The 25,973-nt window shown below is 50.6% G+C and overlaps 1 long non-coding RNA gene across 13 annotated transcripts in view; it reads right to left on the reverse strand.

Annotated features, from left to right (window-relative positions):
- LOC132324485 (uncharacterized) overlaps window positions 1-25,973 on the reverse strand; it is a 67,841-nt gene that overhangs the window by 22,384 nt on the left and 19,484 nt on the right. For 12 of the 13 annotated variants that reach the window (XR_009485643.1, XR_009485642.1, XR_009485644.1 and 9 more), the window contains 2 exons: window positions 15,495-15,590; window positions 502-590 (listed from right to left, as the gene is read on the reverse strand). This is a non-coding gene — a long non-coding RNA (uncharacterized LOC132324485). The remainder of the gene's footprint in view (window positions 1-501; window positions 591-15,494; window positions 15,591-25,973) is intronic. The other variant, XR_009485649.1, reaches the window with a different exon arrangement.

Consider the following 25,973-nt stretch of genomic DNA (forward strand, 5'->3'; position numbering starts at 1 on the left):
AGCGTTTTCCCAGCCTGGGGGTGGGAGCAGACCTCCCAGGCTCGGGCCACCGCGGCGGCCACGCGCGGAGGGGACGGCGCGCTCCCCGCGGGGTCGGCGCCCCCAGCCCCGCAGCCTCTCAGCGCCGCCGCTCCCCGGCGCTCTCATTAACTGAGGATTGCGAATGGGTCAGCAGATCTATACACTCCTGTGTTCCTCGGCCTGCTTTATTTATTTCTTTCTTTTGCAGGATGCTGAATAACTAACCTTTCCCTCAATAGGCAGATTTAAAAAAAAAAATAGGATCCATCGCACAGCAGCAGGATAGCCTTGCTCTGTTTTGACCTTTCTGAAATTAATTTCCCAATCTTAGCTTTCAAAATCAGAGATTGAAAAGACCTATTAGATCAGCCAATCCATCTTATCACTAGTACGGCAGCAAGCAGAGACCCCAGCCAAGTGCTTCTCTATGCAGGGAAAATATTCTGGAATAAGACGGGGCATGAATTTAAAGTGAAATACCTGTTCCGGAATATTCCACACGTGGACACGTACTCTGGAATAACTGCAGCTTATCCTGACTTTGCTCAGCTGACACCTGGAGCCTCTCACTGGAACAGAGGGGAGAAAATAAAAATCCTATTTTAGGATAAGAAGTCATTTTTTTGGGGTAGCTCTGTGAAATAATTCTCCCCCGGCCCTTTTTTCCCAGGCAGGCTGTCACTCATGGGGCAGCACCACCGGGGAGGAGAGGGATGGGTGCTCAGGGAAATTCCCCCCTGAGCTGCAAGGGTATGGATCAGGACACAAAAATCTGGTCTGCAGCTACTCCAGGAGCCTGGGATGTTAACAAGCACCCAACCTGCAGTGTAGCTCCTTTTCTGGGAACACTGTTCTTCTCAGTGGGTCCCTGATTTTCCAGACAGCAAAAAACTTGGGGGTAAAACCCCAAATCTTGTGGTTTGCACCACCTGAGCTGTCCTGGCCAGCACTGCCAGCCCAGTGTGGGGGTCCCCAGGAAGGCCCCTTGGTGAAGGGAGTGCTCCTGCTGCCACACATCCCTCTCCTCCCATTCCCTTTGGAGTTCCTGGGGCTCTGAATGTTGTGTTTTAATGCCAGAGGGAACAGGTCACCACCCTGTGCTGACCTTGGTGTCCACCTCCACCCTGCCCCTCACTGCCCAGCAATGCCTGACAGGCTTGGACATCTCCAGTGTGGCATTGCCAGGGCCCTCGGGGATGTCTGTGGGGTTTGGATGCACAGGGCAGCACCGAGGGGAATCCTGCTTCTCAAAAACAAAGCAGGCCTTGCAGCAGGTCTGGCCACACCAACCTGCCCAGCTGTGGCCATGCCCCAGGTGGCTCAGGGAGGTGGCTCCAGCAGCAGCACATGGAGCCAGGTGTGGCCTGTCCCCTCTGGAGCAACGCCACTGTCACTAAGGATGGGGGGAGCCGCCGGCGACGCCGAGTGGTGCCGTGGCTGTTGTGGATATTGGTGCTGGGAGAGAGGAGAATGCATTCCAAGTGTGTGGAAAGCAGCTTCTCCCCATGAAATGTGATGGGAAGGAACCCCCACTGACACCTGCAGCGAGCGTGTGCGCCGAGGAACTGGGAGTTAACACCAGCAGGTGCCTGGCAGTTTAAAGCCCTGCTACATTTCCTATCAGTGGTTTGGTGAACAGCTCCGAGTCTTTTCCCATGGAAACCCCTCTGTTCCGCCTCGGCAGCTCCTGCCCTGTGCACCCACCATCCCGGCGGGAAGAGCCGCCACCACCCCCTGCTCGGGGAGCACCGAGAGCACACAGCAAACTTTGGGCACTCAGCAAGTCCTCTCCGCACACAGTCGGGGCCAAAAGATCAATATTGACACTTTAGATGATTTCTCTCAATTTGTTTTTTCTTCAATTGTTGGGGCAAAGTTCCACTTTTCCAATATCTTGCGTTCTCGGCTAATAGAAACAAATAAAGTGAAAGCTTCTGTCCACAATGGGTGAGGAGCATCCATTGTCAGCAGGCGCTAATCGGATTAAATTGGCTCCTGGCTCTATTGCTTGGGGATAACTCACTCCTAAATTTTTTCCCATCTCAAGGGGATGGGCCATTGTTGCTTCCCCCCCCCCTTTTTTTTTTCCTATTTAAATCTGACAGATAGAATGAGGAACGGCTGGAGCTGACGGCTCTCGGGAACAAAGAGCAGAGCCCAGCCCGGGGCTGTGCCTGGTGCCGGCCCCCCAAGGCCCTTTTCCCGCTCGGGCATCACCACCGCTGCCCTCTGGAAACCGCATTTAAAGCCTGGATGCGGCCAGGCAGGAAAAAACCTGCGGCTGTCCACGTTCAGGTCGCTCCCCATTAGCATTTTAATCCGTACCCCTGGCACAGCCCCTTGGAAGGAGGTGCAGCAGCAGCAGCCACGTTCCAGCGAGCAGAGCAGCCCGAAGAGAGACAGCCTTAAATAATGCCACCTTCCGAGGGAGGCCCCGCGCGCCGCCAGCTACATTTTGCCCGGAGTCTGATAATTTTCAAAGCTATTGGCAACCTGGGAATTTTCCTGCCTTATCACCAGGGCTCAGCTAACTTCACTAACACTAATCAGAGCTGGAATCATTCATTCAAGGATTGCATGATCATGTTTTTCTTTAGCGGTGACAGCTGCCTGAGCCGCATTAGCAATGCAGATGAGTCAGCCTAATAGGTTAATGCAGAACACGCGAAAATTAGGTTTAATCCCCAGTGAAATAATCTAACATTTTCACATTTCTTGATGTTGGGATAGAGACATTGGTGGTGACTCAATTAGGTGTAATGTAGATCAAAGCAAATTTACCTTCTGGCTGAACCTTCCCCGTAGTTTAGATAGAAGAATATAAGGGTTCTTTACTAATTGGCCAATGGCTGTGGGGAGAATTATACGGAAAGTGAATCGCGCTCCGGATCGGGGTCTGGAGCGGGGCATGGCCGGGCTCTGCCAACACCAGGCTGAGCGCGCAGCCCCTGCTCCTCTCCGTGCAGCCTCACAAATGAAGACGTCTGGGGGCTTTTCTGTAGTTTTATTTTGCTCCCCCCCCGCCCCGCTCCCCCATTCGTTTTTAATGTCCCGTGCCGCAATATCCCCGGCGAGGTTTGAAAGACCTTGTGCGATAAAAGGAGCGTATAAAGGAGAGGAAGAACCCCACCCACCGGTGCGCGCCCGTCTAATGTTTCCATTCCCGGGGAATAACATATCAAACAGCAATCGCTTTCAGTCGTAAAGGGAGGGGAACAAAAAATTACATGCCCTCAGTTGCCAAATTATTTTTTGCCTTGACATCTTAATTCTTAATCCTTGTGTGTGGTCAAATCAGCCTACTATAGACAACCAATCAAGCAATTATTCCTAAATTATATTTGCCCAGCTCACATTGATTGGTTATTCTTTTCTTATTGGGTAAGCTCATTAATTCCGAGCAGCTTGCTTATTATGCTTTCCACATCATTTTCCTTCGGAGCCTATCTACTCACACCAGCCTGCTGATGTTTCAAGATGCCACGCAGAAAAAAAAGGCCGAGTGATCTATTGCATTGTCTCTTCCAGCAATTACAATTCACATTGCTGATTAACTTTGATGTGAAAACTAATGAGATAAGGCAAGTTATCAAGGCGGACCTGATCGTCATCTCATTTATAGAGCATTTGCCATCAGTGAATGACAAAAACTAATGAAGATGTATCTGACAGCAGGCTGAGCCGCGGCCGAATTTCGTTTCTCATCAGCGAGTGCTCTGCTTCGAACTCATCAGTCTATCTGAAACATGTGGAAATTAGCTTAATAATGAAAACACTTCATCCAAATAGACAAATGTTTACATTAAAACAGCTACGTGATAAATAGATGTTAAAGATTTTATGCCTTCTTGAGTCTAAACAATGGAGCACAAAATATGTTCTCATATTCACTAAATCATGCCCATAAAGCTCCCTCCCCACGTGCCGCCGCCGTACCTGCGGCGGGCTCCCCTCTCTGTGCCTCACCGAGATTGCCGGGCTGCGGCTCGAATCGTTCGAGCTCTAACTCAGGGATGCCCGTGCCAGCACTGGGCAGGGACAGGGGGGCTGGCCCTGCCCACACCTGGGGCACACGGCTCCCAAAAGCAGCTTTTTAAAGTGGTTTTTTACTTAGAGGTGCTGCTGCTGCTGCACGCTGACATTTACCCAAGGTAGAAAAGGGATCCGGTTGGCCCCCGGACAGAGTGTAAAGCACAAGCATAATTCATGTAAATACAGCAACGTTTCTTTCCCGAGCCCTCACCAAAAAGCCGCCTGCAGTATCAGTATAGTTCAGAAATGTGATAAAAGGGAGGCAGGCAGAGCTGCTCCCATTTTTAATATTGTGGCTTTGGTATCTTTATTTATGAGAGACTATTTCATATTTGTCGGGCACTATTTCACACGCTTCTGCTATGTCCAAACGTATCCCCGAGATGTTTTTGCATCTGGAATAAAATATTCGCCCACAATACTGGTATCAGAACAACACTATTTGTAATAAAAAAGACAGGCATCTGCAAGGCAGAAGGGTGAAACTCTCGCTTCAAAAATTATTCTAAAAATTGCCATACTTCAATTAAAATAAAGAATTGGTAAAAGATTCTCTTCCTTTACCATGATATTTCCCTCTCTCTGAAAAATATATACGGACAGGCTATAAAGCTTTGCCTCCTCCAGGAAAAAAACCAAACCCAAGCACCTTATCCCCAATGTAAGAGGAACTTTAAATTTGATTTTAAAAAACCGATTATCGAAGCAGACTGGAAAAAAAAAACCCCAAACCTAAAAAAAAGAGAGCCTTTGCAGAAAAGGCTCAGGAGCTCCTATAAATTCCGTGCAGCGATGGCTCCGTGCGCACACGTGGAAAACCCAGCGGAGCTCCCGGCCGGGTCGCAGCCCCGCGGTGCCCCCAGCCCCGTTCCCTCCGCCCGGCACTCACCGCGTCCCCTGGCTCGGCCGGGAGCGCATCCGAGGGGCGGCCCCGAGCTGCCCCGGCCCCGAGCTGCCCCGGCATTGTGCGGCGCAGATTAGCCCGCACAAAGGGCCCGCATCCCGGCTAAGTTAAAAGAAAAGCCTGCTAGGAAGCGCCGGCGACAAATTACTACTTCAGCGCTGGATTAAATGTAAAAGCCCTTCACAGAGCTGCAGATAAATCCTGTGCGCTAGAAGGAACCATAAAAGTACTTGTTCAAGAGCTACAGGCACAAGTGGAAAATTGACCCCAAAGATTTTTTTTTTTTTTTTTTTTTAAAGTAGCCGAAGTTTATAAAATTTCTGCCGCCGCAGGGAGAGGGTCGCGGCAGCGCGGCGCTCCCGGCTGCCGCGGCCGGGCACCAGAGCTGGACACGTCTGCGGCCACCGGAGCGAGCATTCCGTGAAATCCCAGCAAGGTTTGCTTGGTGCCTTGGAGGGCTTTTGCTTTGTGTGTCTCCTGTTTGTTTGATTTGCGTTTTGTCGGGTTTTTGGTCGGGTTTTGCTTGGCTTTATTTTGTTCCCCTTGCTTCCTCCCTTTCTTTTACCCAGCTAATGAAGCAGAATGGTTTCGCTTTCACCACTCGCGCACAGAGTGGGAAAGCACTGCTCCCATCCTCATTCCCCTTTTCCCCACGTTCCTCCCAAGCCTGCCGTGAGACCCCCGCAGCAGCGCGGGGGGATGCTCCGGGCGGGCAGGACGCCGCCGCCGTGTCCCTCCGGTGCCGAACAACACGTGTCACCTGGGCACGCTTTATCTCTCCGGCTGCACAGCCATTGTTTTACATTTCTCAAGTGCCAGCCCGGCCACGGCAGCGGCCCTGCTGGCTGCCCGGGTGTGCATCTCCGTGTATCCGCACGGAGGGACGGACGGAGAGAGGAATGCTGCTCCTCCCTCCCCCTCCCCGGCCTTTATCCCGGCCGCCTATTTTAATAAATAATTATAGGCAGCTAAAGGATTTGTTCATTCCAAAAGGTCTCCCCTTCACATTTCTCAGAGGTTCAGCTCAAGGAGACACCATGATAATAAGGCTGACTCGGGATCCCTACTCCACAATGTCATTATGAGCTACCATTTAAAATGAAAAAAAAAAAAAAAGTCTGTATATTATACCTAAAAGCATTACAAGGTTAGTGTCTCAGCTTGGGGAATATTTAATGCTGCTGGGGAAGCAGCTCTGCTGCTCTGAGGAGGAGGAAAAGGGAGAAAAAAAAAACACAAGGAGAGAAAAATCCTTTCTGAAACACAAGCCTAGAAAAAAGATGTTGGGAGAGAGCACGGAGATCATTTGCATTTCCAATGACTAGGACTAATCCTCCGCTACCACATTTATATTTTCTTATTACTTTTCCTAATTGTCTCCTTTTTTTTTTTTTTTTTTTTTTTTTTTGCCTGTAGCTTTTCCTCCTGTCTCTGTTCCCAGCTCCTCAGCCCGTTATTGTCTGGCTCGGGGCTGGATCAGCCGGAGCTGTTGCCGGCCCCTCCACACTGCCCAGGCCCCACAGCCAGGAAAGCCTGGGTGCCTCACACACACACAGAGCCTGGGTGACCTGCCAAGGAGCTGTTGAGGCTTGTTAGAGTTTGCAAGAAACATTTCTGGGGGCAAGGAAGGGCTTTTTGTCTGGTGCCTGGGGCATGGCACAGGCAGAGAGCAGCCTCAGCAGCGTCCCACCCCTGGCATGGGCACCTCAGGAACCAGCCAGCCCTGTCACCCACTGAAAGCCACCTTAGGCTGCCCTGGGACTGGCAGGGAGTGGAGAACAGACCAACCCGAACCCCTCAGCAGAGAGACAGCACCCACCTGGGGGGCTGTTCCCAAAAACGCGAGCTCCCTGGGCAAGGAGCATGGTGTAATCCCCAAACCCTGCTCCAGAGGCTCTCAGCTCCGAGCACTGCCTGAAACCACTGGGGCTGTGTCTCACCCCCAACTCACAGCCCCTGTCTCTGTTGAGGAAATTACACAAGTAAATGCCTGCTCGAGACCAGCCACTAAACCGCTCCCACAGTATTATCCTAAAATTTGCTAATAGTGGCTCTTTCACATAAATTAAGTGATAATGAAAAAAAGCCTCCCTTTGAATTTATATATATTTCAGCAGAGAATAATGTTTTATTTAAAATAGTTACAGCGTGCCTTTTGATTTGGAGTTTAAAGTAAATAATATTTGTACATCTAAAACATACTCAAGACAAATGAAAAGCCTCTAGATGCTTTTGTATGAGATGCTGAAGAGCTCTACAAACTTAAAAGCACAACCTCAATTAAGCCCATCTTCATCTGGAAAAAAAATTAGCAACTGAAAGCTGAATATATTAGATAATGCACACTTGCAGGAGAGCATTCTCTTAGCAAAAAATTCTTGATAACCAACCTAAAGCTGGCCTTCGAGTTGCTCGATGCTAATTTTGTTTGAAACTGTTTAACTAACTCTGAATAGATATCCATATTCAACAAAGACATAATTAATGGCAACCTTTTCTTCTGCTTAGAAGACATCATAACAAGCAGAAAAGTACAAAAAGATTTTTATAGTAACTAATTTAAGGACAAAGGGTTGACCTCTAGCATTTCATTAAATAAATGGAGCGAATGAAAGAAGAGTGACAGTATTCATCCTTGTTCAATTCAAGCAGCCAATTTCAAAATGCAAATCATAATCTGCAGATGTTGGAGCCTGATATATTTTTTTAAAATATCATTTGTTCAATTTAAGAACATCAGACATTTGAATTTTAAATTAAAAAAAAAAAACAAAAACCAAACCAAACCAATTCCCAGCTCCAGGTTTAGGCGCAGCGTGACTGCGTGCTCGGAGCCGGGGTCTGCCGGGGCTCTCCTCCCTCCCCACCTCCCCAGCCATTCATTTTAGACATTATTCTCAAAACCTTTTAATGGAGAAGTTCTGCTAAGCTGCACATTATTCCTGATTAGCACAGCTGGCCGGTGCTGCTGCCTCTGCAGCCCGGGGCTGACCGAGAGCAGCTCCGCGTGGAGCCCAGCCAGTGGCTCCATCCTCCCTCCCCACCTGTGGGCACCCTGCTCCCAGGGACCCAGGAGGATGGATCCTCTCTGGATGTGCTGCCAGGGGGCTGCTGTGGCACAGGGAGAAGTGTCCTGGCTCTGGTCCCCATGGGTGGCAGAGCCCCAGAGCCCCTGCCTGGGGAGGTGACCAGAGCACAGGTGGGGACAACAATGGGCGGTGAGCTGATGCTGAATTTGGGAACACAACCCCAGACCTCCAGAGCTGGGTTTTCTTTCAGGTGCCAAGGTGCAGTGGGAAAGGAGGAGATTTTGGCTGGACCATGGATGATCTGCAACCCATTTAGCAGGGGAGGGATGAAGTCTCAGTCCAGCTGGACACTTGGCACACACCTGTTCCACGGGGCTCTGGGGAAGTCAAACATGTGCCAAGGCACAGGGGGAGCCTGGGGGAGCAGCTCCAGGCCAGTGGGTATCACACACTGCACTGAGTACAGATCCACAGATCCAGGGAGAGCTTTCTTCCTCATTCCCTTCAATCCCCTGAGAGGGAAGGAAATTCACCTTTCTCCCCCGAGCAAAGGAAGCTCAGTAGTGACATTAGGGAACACTTTTAATGTGTCCAAGGGGACCAAAGGATGCGTGGCCACGCCTGGCACAACGGCAGCACGAGTTCCTCCCTTCCTGTTTCTACACCAGCTCCAACAGCTGTTTCCAGGTTTGCAGGGATAACTCACAGGGCCTGGTGGCACTCCTGAGCCTGGACATGTGTGGGGTTTGTATTCTCCCAGGAAATGGCTTGAGGGTGTTTGGAAGTGTTTTTGGAGAAGCATGAGATTTTAGAATTTATTTTGGCCATTGAAACACGCAGAAGTTTCTGGTCTCACTAAACTGGGCACAGTGGACCAACACTGACATCTCTTCAGTGGGCAATTCCCTTCCTTAATAAATGGAAAAGATCCCATACTCCCACCAAAGGGCCCCTAGTTACTGCTAAGTTACAGTGAAGCACAACCTCTGCAAAGGCATGTATATTAATTAAATTGCTGCTGATTAGGACCCACCAGAGTGCGAAGAGAGGGACTGAAATAAATGCCCAGGAGCATCCCTGGGGAGAGGAGAGCAGCAGAGAGGGACTGAAATAAACACCCAGGAGCATCCCTGGAGAGCAGCAGAAAGGGACTGAAATAAATGCCCAGGAGCATCCCTGGGGAGAGGAGAGGAGAGCAGCAGCACTGTGCCGTGGCCTCACCCCAAGCAGAGCAGAGCCATTTCTGAGAGCAGTTTTGTCCCAAGCCCTTCCCAAAGGCCATGAGCCCATCCTGGCCCCACTGGAGCTGGGCACGGGCAGGAGGAAGGGCAGGGCTTTGCCAGCCCTCCTACACAAACAGACCCTGCAGCTGTCGCAGGGCAAAATAAATGACTTCCGGAGGTTACGGAGAATAAATGAATCCATTCAGGCATGAGTGAAGGGGACATTGTTTTCCCCCTAGAAAAAAAAAATCCCCCCCCAACAACCTATATATTAAGGTATCAATGAACAACAAATTCATTCAGTTATGACACAGGAAATCTAAAGCAGAATGGGCTGCAAAACAAACTCGATTTATCTGCGCCACACACGCAAGAGGAAAAAATGCCTCTTGTTGGCTGCTCTGCCAGGGCTAGGGCTCCTCTCGAGGATTCCAGCCACACACAGAGTGTTTTCTGCCAGTGCTTTAGCTGTGGGTGCGAACTTCTGAGATTAAGATTGTTCCCTTAGGTTTATCCTCTTCAGGGACAACGTGTGCACAATACGCCTTTGGAACGTATTTAAAGCCAGGCTGCAGATGCACATAATCTCCATCCTCCTGCACCACAAACAGGAGATGTGGAGGTTTGGTTTGTTGTTTGTTTTTTTTTTTTTGTAAGGGAGAGGAATTACCCATTCAAAGAGAAACCGAGTTTTCTCTGTGGAAACCTTCATTTTTGTATTAGAAAAGAAGAGGCAAAAGCTAAAACGCAGGCTTGAGCCAGACCCGATTTCCCAAAACATGGCAGCAGCTCCCTCTTCTCCCAGCTCTCAGCAGCAGCCCTGAGCCCACCCAGGGGACCCCATCTGTTCCACTGCATGTCTGGGCACATGCTGAGCCTGAGGGGACACCCCTAACCCCGGGAAGGACAGAGGGACAGTGCCTGTCCTACCCTTGGCACCACCACGGACCCACTCCCCTGAGCCCACTCCCCTTTGCTGTCCAGCACTACAAACCCGAAACGTGGCTGAGAAACAAAGCCCATCCTCATCTTATTTCTGAAACATTTATGCTTAGCTGTTTTCCCCAAGAAACGTTAAAAAAAAATCTCTTAAAAATGAGTGCAGCAGGTCAATCCTGCTGTAGAAATGGAATTGGTACCCAGCTGCAAGGAGCACTCGGCGTGCAGGGGAATAATCCAAAAGGTTTTAATTAGGCAAAGCAGCAATAAATGAAGGAATATGAGCTTGGATGAGAACACTCAAACCTATAAATAACAGGGAAAGGCGAGATACGGCTACGCTTGGAGGGGGAGCTGTCTCCTCCTGCCAGGGAGCCCCAAAACAAGGCAGGGCACAGCGTGCCCCCTCCCAGACCCCCGGGCTCTGCGGGAGAAGCATCCCAGGCGCAGCGGGGCGCATTAATGCCGAGCACATCCCCGATCCCCTGCGCGGAGCCAGCAGCCCACCCCTTCCGTCAGCCGGTGACTTCCTCCGCGTCCCGGACAGCTGCACGTCTGTCCGGCCGCGGTGCCCGAGCTGCCCGCGGTGCTCGGCTCCGGAGGGGTCCCCGACAAAGGCGGGATGCGCCGGGCGCGGGGCTCCCGGCCGCTCCTTAGGAAAGCAAGTCACGCTCCCGCGACAACTGCTCCTCTGTGCCTGTTTGAACTGTCCCTCCCAATTAGCAGTAATAAGGGACTCTGTAAAGATGAGCAAACACAGCGCATTCATTAGTCCCGGCGGCCCCCGCCCTCCCTGCTGGCAGCCCCGGGAGATCCCCAGGGCACCGCTCCCGAGGATGCCGAGCGCATCTCGCCCGGCCCCAGCCAGCGCCGGCAAAGGCAAATTAATGACGAGTCGCTCGAAGAGTTTGCCCGAAATTATTTTATTCTGCCCGAGAATTGATTACTCCCGGCCTGGAAATATGTCCAAATCAATACACCGAAGCTCAGGACAAAAAAAAGACATGCTCTAGCCCCATTTATTTATCTGCTTTTTTGAGGAATGGCACATAATTTACTGGGTCGGAATTGCTAAGCCTTTCCAGAGCGAGGACTAATGACCAGCTGAAGGAAAGCAAAGCCTCCCATCCATCTCCCAGGCGAGTCACGAGTCCCCACACGCTGCTGGTGATGACCTTGGCAGTGGCCAAGACGCCCACAGTGACAGAATGTGCCTGAGGCCATCCACAGGCAGGTGGATACAGGAAGTGAAACGTGTGGGTCGAGGCATCCACCAAAGGAAATGCTTTTAGACCTCCCCAAAAGGACAACTGGTGCCCAGGCAGGGGTCCCTGCACAGCCTGTTGCTGCCTGGCCAGCTGGAACCAGGCTGGAGCAGTCAGTGCTTCAGGGGTGAGCTGAAAGCCACGCTGAACGTCCTCCACAAACCCTGAAACTCTTTGGGCAACACCTGTGGCTGGGCCTCAGCACTGCACAGCAATAACCCGCCTTACCCAGGGTGTGTGGATTCAGCTCCCCAAAGCAAATGGCACGAGGGACACCACGGGACAAGGACACCCGGGGGCTGAGCCCCAGGCCTGGGGGAAGTGGCAGCACCACGCGCTGCTTTCCCCAGCAAAGGCTCCCTGCGCGCCTTGCGGGTGACACACGCCTGCCAGAGTGTCCCATTTGCCAATGCTCTGCATGCTCCATGGGGTCCTGCATTTTCCAGGGCATTAAACCCTCCTATCCCCCCTGGAAAGCTCGGTGGCAGCTGTCATGCTGCTCACGGGGGGTGGGCGGGAGGGCTCCTGCTGCACACCATCAGTGTCACTCCTGAGCTGCTGGCGGGTGAAGGACGAGGTGGCCCCGGTGGCCCCAGGAGCTGCCAGCACCAGCACTGAGGTGCAGCTACAGCAGCACATCTGCATGGACACTCACGGGGCCTCCCGTGCACTGCCACCCACAGAAAGGACGCTCCTGACTGTGTCAAAACAGGAGAACTCAAACCTTTCTGCCTGCTGTGAGCCCTTCAAGCAAACATCTTCACGTAAAACAGAGACATGAAGCAGCAGAGCACTGCAAAAATCCAAATTCAGGGCTTGCTGGCTTCTCTTTGAGCAAACCCCTTCCTACCCAGGCTGCTGCAGACATCTCTGAGGGCATCGTGTCCCCAAGCCTGGGCAGCCTTGGGCTGGAAGAGAATTCTCCTTGGCCCTGTCTCACAGATGAGAGATGCTAAGGCGGGAGAGGGAGCCTGAGGAAAGTGCAAAACACAGCGGGGGTTGCAGCTAACCTTGCTGAACCCCAGCTCAGAGGAAGGGCAGGGAGAAGAGTGAGTTTGCACCCAGAGAGCCCAGCCAGGCTCTGCCTGCCTGGCACTGCTGACAAGCCCGGGCCCCCCAGCCTGAGCCCATGGCTAGGAGCTGCTGGGCAGAGCCCAGCTCACACCCTTCAGCTGCACTTGGCTCTGCTCACAGGGGATTTTTCTAGACTGAAACGCTGCTGCTCCCCCATTCAGAATGGGAACATCTGTGAAAAGGGATCATTCATAATAAACTTGTGAGTGCTGGGTAGGGAAAAAAAAATACTCGTCCCAGAAAACAACACGGCCTTTATTTTTCAGTGCGGCCGCCTGAGCCTGCAGCACCCTGGAGGGTGGGGCAGGGAGGGCTGGGGGACTCAGCTCATCCCCCCTGCACCCCCAGCCTGCACAGCTCCCCAGGCACAGCCTGGTGCAGCAAGACAGGACAGGAGGGACACACGGCGGGCCAGGGCCCCATTCCTTCCCTCGCCTCCCTCCCAGCCTAACAGGCACAAATCCCCCCATGTGGCAGCAACACAAACGAGTTTTATTACTCAATAAAATATTTGAAACAAAATAAATGGTTTTGTCAAACACTATATCTCCTCAAATAATAATGATGCACCAGCTTACCAGGAAAAACAACCGACATTCATATTCTGTGGCAAAGGTTTATTTCCCCTCCCGGAGGAGAGGGGAATGGGCATCTCAATTCGGAATTCAGACACTGTATGGGAATACAGTAACTATAGTTCTCAGAGGGTTTGTGCAAATGCCAGCAAAACAAACCCCAAATCAAATTTATTAGCTGGTGGAGATCTCTAACAATCTTACACAGTGACTGATGAAGCCGTCGGGGAATTCCTTTCAACATTTAGTGATTTAAAGCCCCTACAGAAACTTCATTGTCTGCTCCAAGACAGAAAGAGTTCCTTGGTACCCAGTGCTGCTCTGACAGCAGCACTAGGGTGGGTGATATTGCCAACGTGTGCTTTCTTTCATCTGGAAACATTACCAGGAATCCTAACATCCTGTGGAGTCCTGTGGAGCACCATAAAGGGAGGAAGTGCGAATGAATTAAGAACTGCAGCCTGTGTCCTGAAGGGCCTGTCTGTATTTCCATGGCAAGGCTGGGATGTTCACTTCTGCCCCAAGTGTGCTTCCAGAACCAATCTGGATGTCATTCCCCACACAGATCAGGCACTGGACACCCACAGTCTGCTCGGCACAGGTAGGGCAGGTTGGACACAGCCAGCTCCCACCAAGGTGCTGGGTGCCAGAACTGGGCTGGTTGTGCCTCAGCGGGTCAGAGCTGCTCTCTGGGAAAACACCAGGACTGGGAAAGCAGCCAGGCTCCCACACCAGGAGGGGCATTGCCCTTCCTGAGGATGCCTGAAGGGAGGAAGGTGAAGGTGGAGGCACAGCCCTGCTCCTGGAGCACCCACCCCAGGCCAGCTCTGCAGAACTGCTTTTAAAAGCAAACCCTGAAATGCACAGCTCTAATTGCCAGGTTTTTTGTCATGCACGCTCATCACTGGGTCATTTGCATTTTAGCTGCTAAAATATCAAGGGGATGTTACTTAATCAATCACCACAGCTCACAAAGTCCTAAGTGAGAGAATATTTTTTGATTGTCTCTGCTTGTATCTAAACATCTCACAAACCCGCCAGCCAGTTCTTCATTTCAATTAGGGCAATGCTGATCGTTAGCTAACTAATAAGGACCAATTTTCTGTCACAACTATTTCCTAATTAAATTCAAAACAGAGATTTCTAACCCAGATGGTCAGCAATGCTACAGATTTGTTTAAATTTGGTATCACAGTAACAAACTACTAATTAGGGTTTGTAAATACGCCAATTCCCTTATGACTTAGTTGTTAGTAATGCATACAACCGGTTTATTAAAGCACTAATTGTGTCTGGCTTTTCTTGGGCCTAACACATAATCCACTTATCACATACTGGTACCAACTCATTTTGAAGGGATTATGAATGAAATCATAAATGAGGTCTCGCATCCCTTTCCCGGTATGCTTAATAAAGGTTTGCTGTCATATTTAGATGGCATATTTAGATTTGCTGCCTCTGATGGAGAACGGCCCCACAGTGACGCTGACGCTCCATTCTCCAAAGGCTGTTTGACAAGAAAAGTTTCTGCCCCAGCTCCATTGGGCAGCAAATTGTCCCAGCAGCCAAGCCACTCGAATGGAGCTCTGGTGTTTCCCAGAGAAAACAGTGAATTGTTTATTTCCCACTGAAGTCAAGTTCAGTCCCTCCACAGGGCTGGGGGCTCACAGGACCCCCGTCCCTTTGCCTGGAGACCCTTACGAGCCTGGACCACCTTCCTGTAAAGGGATAGAGGGCACCAAACCTCCTGGATTTGGAGTATCCCCTCCTGTCCTTGTAGAGGGACAGCCCTCTGGAAAGGACCCTGTTTTTTAAGGAGGGCTTTGTTCTGAGGAGCCCAAACGGGTGATACCCCACAGCCGGGGCACTGACGCCCCTCGCCGCCGCGGCTTTATCAAGAGTGCACAAAGTAGGAAATAAATGATAGATAACTGTGAATTGCAAGGTTATGTAAACATGGAGGGGGTTCCAGAAGAATCCTATTAAAGCATAAAAGAAAAGCGTGGATGGTTTATCACATCACTAAGACCCAAGAATGCATTAATAAATAGAAGAATAGATAACGAACCGTGGAGTACAAGGCTAAACTATCCACTATTGTGAGGATCCTGTGACAGTAGAAACAATGAAGGGGAAGAAAAAAGCTTTGTTGGTCTGCCACCAAAACCTTGTAGTGTATCTTTTATAGCCCATTTTTAATGAATTCACAGCACCTATCAGTTATTCTCTGCCCAAATCCCTCATTTTCCTCCCTCTTGAATGCAAATTCCCATGCTGCACTCTGCCTTCACCATGACTTCCCCTGTTAAACTCGGGGGCTCTCTGGGTTTCAATGGCCTTTCAGCCACAGCCAGAACAGGTTTCTGCTTTCATATTTCCAAAGGGTTTTCAGGAGGGTAACAAAAGTGGGGCTTAATGCAAAGCAGGAGTACCTCTGAGCCTTGCTGCATCCTTTGCTTCTTCTGTGACAGGAGGGTGAATGCTCAGACAGGTCTGATTCAGCCCGGAGTGATGATGCCTAGACGTGCCTGCAAGGGAAAAAAAAAAGCCAAACACATGAAAGCTGCTGCTCCTCTTGCTGTTTTCCAGCCCCCTGCAAATAACACTGAGAATTGTTGGAGGGGACTTCATATTAATCCAAGAGATAGTACCCTCTTTGTAGACACTACTGAGACTCACTAACAGTTTATTTTCACTGCACTGAGGGGGTTTTATCATTAAATAAGGACCTGGGATACATTTACTGTAGATTACTTTTATTTTTACTACAGTGTCGTTAGGTACAGAGCACTAAGGAGCCAGGGCTGACTACAACACGCTCTGCAGTAAAACCCCTGGGTCCTGCCTCCAGCAGAATCTGAAATCCTGATGGACTTCCACGTAAAAAATCCCAAGGACTCTTTGCTGCTGTGCTGGCAGCTTGGTGTGGTACCAACATCTTGCAGAAGCACAGCCTTGACAAGGCTGGCAGGGGCAGAAGAGGGTCTGTGTTAAAGTCTGGCACAGCACAATGGATGTCCAAAGTTTCGGAGTTCTTTTGGTGGCAAACCCACCTGCTGCAGGTCCCCAAGGAGCCTGCACTGGGCCTCGTTTGAGGCTCACGCAGGGAACTCCTACTGCCTCCTTACTCTTCACATCCCCAGAGGATGCTGCAGGTAGGCAGGAGAAGCCAGCTGCCTTTCCCCACTCTGAGAAAATGGAATTAAAGAGACCTGACTGAACTCCAAGCAGTAGGCAGAAACCTGGATTTGCCTTTTTCTGGACTATGCCCACCCAAGATTCCAGCAGCTCTTGGTGCCTGTCCCACCAGTGCATCCCTGTTAGCTTCCAGGGGGTCCTGCAGGACAGCCACAATACAGGGTCCCTTGTCCCCAGAGTCAGGACAGGGAGCCACCTCCCCTCTCCTTTGCTGGGTGCCAGAGGCGAGGCACAGGCAGGGAGGAGGCTGCCCTCCCTCCCCTCAGCCTAGAGCCTCTCCTCTGACCACAGAGGAGCAGAGAGCAGGCGGCTGCTCTCCCAGGCACACTTCAGGCCAGTGAGGAGTACAGCCGAGTGCTCAACAGGCTCTGGAAATAAGTGGAAGTCAAATAAGTTTGCCACTCTTTGTCCCCCTTTCAATATCTAGCTTTGATCAAAATCCTTGGATACTCAAGTGGTTGTTGACTTAATGTAGTAATGAGACATAGCCTTAAGTGAGGCCATTTCCGTGCCCATTCAGGCTCTCTGAGAGCAAGGGATGCAGGAGGAAAAGCCTCTCCTGGTCTCTGGGAGCTGCAGCAGAGCCCAGAGCAGAGGCCTGGCTCTGGCTCCCAGGAGAGGCAGCAGGAAGGCCTGGTGGCCACAGCTACACGAGGCACACTTTATCATCCTTTTTGTGCAACAGAGCCTTGCTGGCACGGTGCAGGGTGACGCCAAGAAATCCACTGAAAACACCTCCTCCAAAAGCTGCAGCAGTTGGCCAGCTCCAGTGGACACCAGACACCATTGTCACCACTGCCTCCTCCTGGAGACCACTGGGGAAGAGGGTGACACCATCCCAAGGACATGGACTGGATGATCCCTTTCCAGCCTAAAGGGTTCTGCAATTCCCTGGGGCAGGCTATCAACCTGAGCAAGGCAGGAGGGAGGGAAGAGCCCAGGAGCCCTGAGAAAAGTAAAAAATTCTCCAGGTGACGGGGAGCAGCTCAGCCAATTAGGATTTTAATTCCCCTCGTTATGCACAGCCAGTCAATAAATTCTGCACCAAGCAGCTGCTCTAATTCTTAAGCCCATTAAGCCCTACATCTGATAGGCGGGCGGGAGGGGCTGCCAAGGGGCACAGACGGTGCTCCTCGAGATATGAAACATTTCCTCTTGTGCATCTGGGTCACCCCACCCAGCCCCACTCCGAATGGGTATTTTATGGAGGCAGCGAGCAAGAATTTATATAAATATCCTGCCAGAGACACACACACACCACATATGGAGAGAATAAAGAGGTGACTGGATGAGATGCGGTGAGGAAGCGCTGGTGCTGCAACAGAGTCGGAGAGCAGAGCTGGAGGGGAGAGTCTGGGATGGAGCAACAGGATTTGGGCGTCTGAAACAGAGGGAGATGGTCCCAAAGAGCTGGGCAAGCAGCCAAGAGGGAAGAAAAGCAGGATCAGAGATGCAAGGAGGAAGAAAACTCCTGGAGCAGTATGGCAAGCTCAGAGAGGGCTGTCTGCCTCTGAGGTGGGAGGAGGCCAGGAGCCACAACAACAATTCCTGGAGCGCAGGGGCAGATGGCTGGATCGGAGGTATTCCCCCCACTGCAGAGATGAAAGGCAGGAGAGAAAAGGGAATACACTGGGAGTGGAAAAGCCTTTGGCAGCCAAGACGGTTTTGCTTGTTAATTGGCAACAAGCTAACACATTAAATACAAGCTAACACATTAATTACAAAGTTACTGGATGGTCAGGAAAAACACTGGCAGCAGAGCAATTCGCATTCCTCCGGAGACTGAACAGAGCCTGCTCTAGGCATGCTGCCTCTGCCCACCCACATCCAGGATCTGAGCACCCCAAGGTCTCAGAGCCAGGCAGAACATGAACAGGGATTAAAAACCATCCCACCTTCAGCTGAGATCTCGCTCATCTCAGCTTAGTGTAAAAGATTAATTGCAGACCATGTGCTACTGGCCAAAATTTAATTTATTCTCTTTTCATCCCTTAGACATAAATTTGAAAATAAGCTGCCCACTGCACAGCGGGAAAACACCAGGCCTACAAGGCACTGCTCTCCCTGTCAGCTCCACAGGGCCCTGGATGAGAGAGCGGCCCTTAAGCCTTGATCAAGGCAAGGGGCATAAATGAAAGTTTGCTCGATTCTGTGAATGCACCGGCCGCAATGAGCCTGGTCCTCTAATCCTATCCAGCCCCAAAACGTAATTTCCTCACTTGGAAGGCTGGCTGGAGCCATTCATGTCTCAGCCCCAGCCAAAGCCCAGTCTCTCTCCAAAGGCTGCTCCTGGCCTGGAAGGCAGACACGGGTTTATTGTGGGGAAATCAGACGCAGCCTTTGGCACATGCTGGCAGTTGCGGCTCTCCAAGCCTGGCACACAGCTCCCACAGGGCAGGGACATGGCACTGCCAGGAATCCCAGGGCCAGGCTGTGGGCTGGGGGGCTGGCCAGTCCCAGCAAAGTCCCTAGGACTTCCCCCTGCTGCATGCCAGGTCTAGCACAGCCCCCTCTTCTCCCCTACCAACCCCACAGCAAAGCTCTGGACAGCTGCTGGACCACCACAATCAGCAGTGCCCTCCACTGACCTCAAATGGAAGAATATTTCACTTTTCCCTGAACCTCCCAGCAGCTGGAAGGTTGGTGCACTTTGGTTTGGACTCAAAATCTCTTTCCCGGAAGGAGCTTATGGGTTCAAAAGCTCCAGCATTAGGAAGAAATTCTTCCCTGTGAGGGTGGTGAGGCAGTGGCGGAGGTTTCCCAGAGAAGCTCCATGTGTTTATTGCAACTCCTGCAAAGAGCACTAATAAGTTTGCTAATAATGGCACAGCTCAGTGGCTGCTGCTGCTAAATTAATTAGGAACGGCATCACTGTGCTCTGATTAGTTGCCATCCTTCCACCTTGTAATTTTGTCACCAGCTCACATTTCAAACGCCACTAGAAGCCCACTCGAGCAAGCCCATCCAGAAGGGGGGACCTGCAGTGCTGGGCACATGCTCAGAACAGAGAGAAAATGGCTTGAAAACCTTCAGAGCTTGTCAAGGCCAGTTTATTCAAGGTAATTAATCTGTCGTTTTAAGAGCATTATGTATTTCCTGCACAAACCAGCTGACAACACGGTGCTGCTGCAGAAGCATCTCAGTGTTGCAGACCCCAGGAATGCGAGGCTCAGGGATCAGCCTTTCCCCTCCCAAAGCACAGCTTCAGCTGGAAATTCATGATTACGTGGATTGGCTTCTCTCCCTTGCCTGCTGGGGTTTGAACTCAAGGCTCTCTGTTTCCTTGCAACTGTGAGCACTGGGAATTAAGTGAAAGTTTTAATTCCAAAGACCACTGAACACTCCAAATCCAAGGAATGCACCTCAAAGACCTGTGGCTGCAGGGACAGGAGCCAGTATTCCAGATCTAGAGCTGCAGCCCTCACCACCTCAGCAGTGGCAGCAACACAGATGGGGGCACAGAAATCTTTCTGTCACTTCTGATTACCCAAGTTAATAATTCAGCCGGAAATGGGGTTCCTGCGGGTCATTAGCATTAATTATTCCACAATGTCCTGCCCCTGAGGAGACACTGAAGACACTGTGACACACCCAGCGATGCACTGATGTACAAGCCTGTCCACCTGCAGCAGAGAGAATTTTAATTGAGTGGAACCAGAACAGCCTTCTGAGGTTCTGGGGGAACAGGCAGCAAACCCTGCCAGGGCCGTTCAGATGCTCGCTGCACTCATGGTGCAATCCCTGGGTGCTGCCACAGCAAATGGAGATCAAAAGCAACAATAGTCTGTAATCAAGGATATCTGCATAATAGTTTTCCTGAAGGATGTTTGTGCAGGTGAGCGAGGAGTAAAGCATTGTTTCATCAAATGGTAATTTCCTTGTATCTCAGAGAATGAATCCCATTCGCTCGCCGGGGTATAATTCAATTAAAGGGGAGAACCCTACGCCAGGCAATGAAATCTATCGGTTTGACTGCCATGCTGCAAATCACACCAAGCAAGAAAATGGCATTTGGTCCTGACATCATGATTTATTTCCTACTCAGTATCTTATAATTCTTACAAGATAAGCCAGGACGAGAAATTATCACGTGTGTATGGGGGTCGTGCCTGATCCTCTTTATTTTCCCTTCGCAACTGCAGGACTGTGTGTTTCAGCCTTATCTTTGAAGAGGCCAGTAAAATAAATGGAAATATTTTACAGAGGCCAAGCAACCCTTGCTCTGCACCCATGGCTGGCTCAGGCATCTCCAACATCCAGCCACGTCCAGCATGGGACCAGAGAGCCCCACTGCTTCTCTCCCCCCACCGCTTCTCTTCCCCCACCCCACTTCCCTTTCCTCAGGAGGGTAGAGAAGAAGGAATGCTATGCTCTATGGAGAACTCTCTCCTCTCTCCCTCCACAGGGAGAGTCCCCAGCAGCTTGGGAGTGACAGGGGAAGGCTGTCAGCTGTCCTGCCTGGATAAGGCCCCAGCATGGAGCCCTGCCAAGGGGAGGCTCTCTGCCTGCCAGCCTACGGACACTGCCTGTGCCCCAGCTGTACCCAGCCCACCTCGCCTGCCCACATTCTTCTCCCCTGCCTTGGCAGCTGCCTGTAAGGGCACCTCGGCTCATCTCCTTGGCTACCAGCAGGAATGCCCGGGCAGGGGGACATGCCCTCCTCAGTGAGCGTGTCAGGAACCCTTTTCCATGGACAATCTGTGAATTCATTGTCCACCCAAAGCAGCTCAGCTCTTGGGCTGCCCATGTCACAGCCGCCCTTTGCACGGCACCAGGGGGAAGCCATGGGCAGCATTACCAGACACACTTGTCTTCATTCAGAGAGACTTTTTAGCTAATTGACCCTCCTCCTCCTTATTTGCTTTCAGGATCTTAAAATCTTCCCCCTCTCACCATCAGGGGAGCATCTTTTCCTCTCCTTGCCCACACTCCAAATTCCTGAGCACAGGTACACAGACATTCATTCCAGCCTGTCAGCAGGCAAGGAAAGCTAATTAAAGTATTTGTAGCACTGCTGGATGGTATTGCAATCCTCTGCAACTGGATCGGAAAGCTGTCTGGCCAAAAATAAGCAGTATTTGAATTTATTGTATTTTTATGGTATGCAGTTTACCCCTTTACCACCACTCCCCATAATATCTCTATCACAAAAGTCCCCACTCCATGGAAATCTCTTCTCACAGACCTTCCTGAAGGGCTGCGTGTCCACACAAATCTGACCTCCTGGTGAAGGCTGTTTTCTCCCAAGTGCCCTAAAAACTGTGCTAACAATGGGGGTGAACAGGCAGTCTGGGGAAGCTGCAGCAGATGACAAGCCACCCCAGTATGAGTCAGAGGAACAGATGGGTGACAGTCACCCTGTGCTTTGCACTTCACCTGTTACTTGCCCGTGCTTTTCCCTCTGAGAGACATGGCTGCACCGAGTCACTCCAAGTTCTACCCCTGAACCAAAAGTTAATCTGAGTTTGAGAACAAAAGCAGTGCTGTTTGTCCTTGCACACCAAGGACTATGACTATTGAAAGGGTTCCTCACTACAGGCTTGTCACTGTCCCTCCTTTAATCTCCTCCTCTCCTCTGCTCCCTGCCTCCCTCCCGCTGCTCCTGTTGCCCTTGAACACTCAGCCAGGCCAGTGGGATGCTCTGGGTGAGCCCTGCTGGGGAGCCCACAGCCCCTTCAGCTCCCTAACAAGATCATCACCTCCTGCCAGAGAAGAAACTCCCCCCAAAAATAATTCTGATATCCAAACCTTGTTATGAACTGCTCTTTGACACAAATGGCCTCGGCAGCCGAAGCAGATCCAAGCGCTGCTGCAGGTCAGACATGTTGTGCCTCCAAACACCCTTCTGGAACTCAGGTTTCCCTTTCCACAGAATTTATTGTGTTCATCTCCTGACAGAATAAGGCAAAACCCGCAAACAGCCATTTTTAAGACACCCTGAACATTTCAGGAGCCGGGGCAGCGATGTCACACACATTAACAGCTGGTGACAGCCCAGCGCTGTCACATTAGTCAGCGCTGCAGCAGACAAGCATTATTTGCCCATCAGCCTTGAAAGCTATCGCCACGACCTGGGAAAGAGACAGAGACAGGGAACACATGGCTTGGATGGAGTCACACAGAGCATCGTTATCGAAGTGAAAAACAGCTCGTTTCTAAAGCTGTTGGTGGCGGAATTCTAGGTTATCCAGGTTATCTCCCGGCCCGCACAAGGAAATCTTGGTGCAGCCATTATCTGAGAGCAAACTGGTTCTGTAGTTTGCAAAATTAATAATATTTAGCCCGCTAGTTTCCGTAGTAACCAGCCTGCCATCCTTCCCTGCCTACCCGTGGCAAGGTCTCTGAAGCATTTCACATAGTACTTATCCATTTTCTTGCTCTCACCTCGCTCTCACCTTTACTTTCAGCGCAGAACGCAACACAATCCACCGCCACTAAAGACTAGGCTGAGAGTCAGATTAAAATTATCCCTGTTTGCCCTGACCTCTTTTCTCTGCAGGTGAGAGTGTCCCCATTCAGCAGCTAAATGAAGCAGAAATGATGGAGTGTTTGTTTTCCCTGACTTTTCCTCAGCTTGCCAGTAAATTTACAGCCACGAATATGAAGTGTTAATTTAATGTTCCCACTGAGCATCTCATTGTCAACAAAGGCTTCAAACCCTACGAGAGGAAAAGGTTAGCTCATGCAGAAAATGACCCTTATGGCTTGATTGCCTTCTGGTCCAGACTCGCTGCGAGCAGAAAGCGGAGGGCTTTGACTCGCAGCTTAATGCATTTGATGGCGATAAATGGGAGCTCTCTGCCTCGGCGCAGGGACGGAATCACCTGTAATGCTCACTTATTTGTCCGCACAATCTCCACAGCCCCAAAGGGAAGTGGCCTCGATGGGCTCCTGTCCCCACCCCAACCCCCCCCAAAAACTAATTTGACAGAACCGAAAAGTTAAACCCTTCATTATCCCCCAACTTCAGCGGAAGGGGCTTGCTGGCTGCAGATTACAACAGGACAAATTAGCGGTGGCGTGAAGCATGAAATTGCTTTCTTCACTTGGCGCTTCAAAACTTTAAGGCCTCAGCTCTGGTGACGTGCAGAAAAAAAAGTTCTTCCAGGGAGGAGAAAGAATGAAAGAAAGAAGGAAGAGAGGAAAGAGAGAAGGAAAGGAAGGAAAGGAAGGGAAGGAAGGGAAGGAAGGAAGGAAGGAAGGAAGGAAGGAAGGAAGGAAGGAAGGAAGGAAGGAAGGAAGGAAGGAAGGAAGGAAGGAAGGAAGGAAGGAAGGAAGGAAGGAAGGAAGGAAGGAAGGAAGGAAGGAAGGAAGGAAGGAAGGAAGGAAGGAAGGAAAATCAAAACCTCTGTGGGCTTTTTGTGGCAGAATTATACATGCAGAAGGCTTTACTACCAGCACATTTAGTTACTTTGCCTAGAAAAAAAGACCTTAATACTCACTGTAAGTAACATTTACAGAACTAACTTGTGGACCAGTTGGAGCACGAGCAAGAGCCACCGCATGGTTTGTGCTACACTAACCCTGCTTAGGATCTTTAGGAGAAAAAAGAAATCCTGATGGTAGTGTGGAACAGGATACAACAATTCAAAATAGACTCAAATACCAGATTTTCTTTTTCTTACAGCTAAAACTAAACCTAGAAGCAAGACAGAGATTATAACACATGCCATCGCACACATGGTGGGACTATTCACTGGGAAATCAAGAAAAACTCTCTATTAGCAGCCAAAATGTTAAAAAAAAAAAAAAACATCCCAACCCCAGCCAGAAGCTATTGACTCAAAACCCACAAAAATGCCTTTCCACAAACTTTTCTGAAAGCTCAGTACCAGACAGGATTAATTTAGGTGAAACCCTTTTTCACACTGCTGGCATTTGGACTTCCAAAGCCTATCTGGAGTCAGAGGTATAGGTAGAAGAAAATGTCACCAACTGGCCCAGCAGTTTGCAGCCCATCTCTCGGTGCCTCCCAAGGCAGACAGGGATTTCAGAGGTCACAGCTGAAGCACTGGCATTTCATCAAGGACCTAAATTACACAAATGAGTCTCTAACTCATCCGGCTGGCTGTGCACCTGCTGGGAAGCAGCCCCTCTCATCCCACATGAACACACCACTGAAATCCCAGCCCCAGCAAAGCCAGGGAACAGGGGAAGCCGACAGGGCTCACAGGGACAGAGAAGCATTCACAAAGTAACAGCGGGAATTGAATTCCACAAGTGCAGGTTTAACTGCATTTCCTTCAGCAAGGAGCAGACACGGGTGTCCCTGCAAGGAGCAGGAGTGTTTGCAGACACACAGCTGCTCCCAAGCCCCAATGTTTTATTCAGTGTGTGCCCAGCCACGCCAGGCTGGAGCTCCACGGGCTGCTCCCAGCCACGCCGCCTTTGGGAGCCATTTGCCGGTCACATTGTCAGTTAACAGGAGTCATTTTGAAAGCAGCAATTCAGTCTCTACAGTCCTTTCCTAACAGCATTTTCAGCCTGCAATTTGGATGATAGGAAAATTACAACCCTGCTGCACTATATTATGTGATATAAATGTTATTGCAATTAAGCCGATGAGGAGAAACCCCAGAAAACAAAGATGTGTCGTTGCTGCTTTCTCCGTGTTCGCTCCCCAGAAGCTGAGCAGTTACGGAAGGGCAGTGCAGGGGAAGAAGTGTTGCCATGAGCTGGAGGGGCTGCAGGAGCATGGGAGCAGCACAAAGCCCCAGGGACACACTGGGATTTCAGCCAGCTCCCTAACAAGTGGTTTGCCTAGGGCACACATGAGGGAGAACTGCTCTGAGGAAGGAACAAGGTATGGCCAAAAGCAGTCCAGGCATCCTTCTGGTGATGGAACAGGACATGTCAGGGCACTCTGGAGGGGATTTCCCACCAACTATGCCAGAGATCTTCATTTCTCATCTCCTCAGCACCCACCCATGGTTTCCTTCTCCCAGCCCAAGCTCCAAAGGCCTCTGGAACATTTTGATGTATCTGGAAGACATCACCCAGGTAGCACGGCATCACCTCCCTGTGCAGAGCAGGATAATGGCATTATAGGATACCTGTGCTGTGTGTGAGCCAGCCCCAGTCCCAGTGTCACCTACAGGCAGTGCTGCTGCTTGGGGACAAAGCCTGTCCCAGACACCCAGCAAGCTCTGCAAACACCTGGCACCTTCTCCCCAAAGCCTCAGCTGGGCGCTGAGCAAATGTTTACTGACAGGAGCAGCAGCCATAGTAAATGACTTTGATTTCACTGTTTCTGAAGTGGGAAAAAAATAAAGCAAAAAAGGAGTCCTAGCACTCATCATTTACTCCAAGGTGCTGTAACCAGGTAGAAACTTGTCTTTTATATGCTGAACTGTGTCCATGAAAACACATTATCTTTAAGTGGGCACTGGAGGAACCACACTCAACATTGACTTCTTCATGCCATCGCTAACACTGGATACTTCAATCATTTGAAGGTTTAAGTGGAGATTAGCAGAGACCTCACCTGCATCTCTCTCTGGCAGTTCAGCATGTTTTGGGCATGCTCTGCAGCAGCAAAGCCCCTGAAAGGAAAAGCCCTGCAATCTGCAGAACAAGGTCTCTGTCACAAAATCAGAGCCTGGAGAGGCACGTGCCAGCTCCTGCTGCTCAGGTGGCTCCCAAAGGGTGCCCAGCCCTTCCCCACTTGGCTGCAGATGCCAAGCCCGGCCAGCACCTCAGCAGAATTCCCGTTT

The sequence above is a fragment of the Haemorhous mexicanus genome, chromosome 3 (assembly GCF_027477595.1).
Source record: "Haemorhous mexicanus isolate bHaeMex1 chromosome 3, bHaeMex1.pri, whole genome shotgun sequence".
NCBI classification, from domain to species: Eukaryota; Metazoa; Chordata; class Aves; order Passeriformes; family Fringillidae; genus Haemorhous; species Haemorhous mexicanus.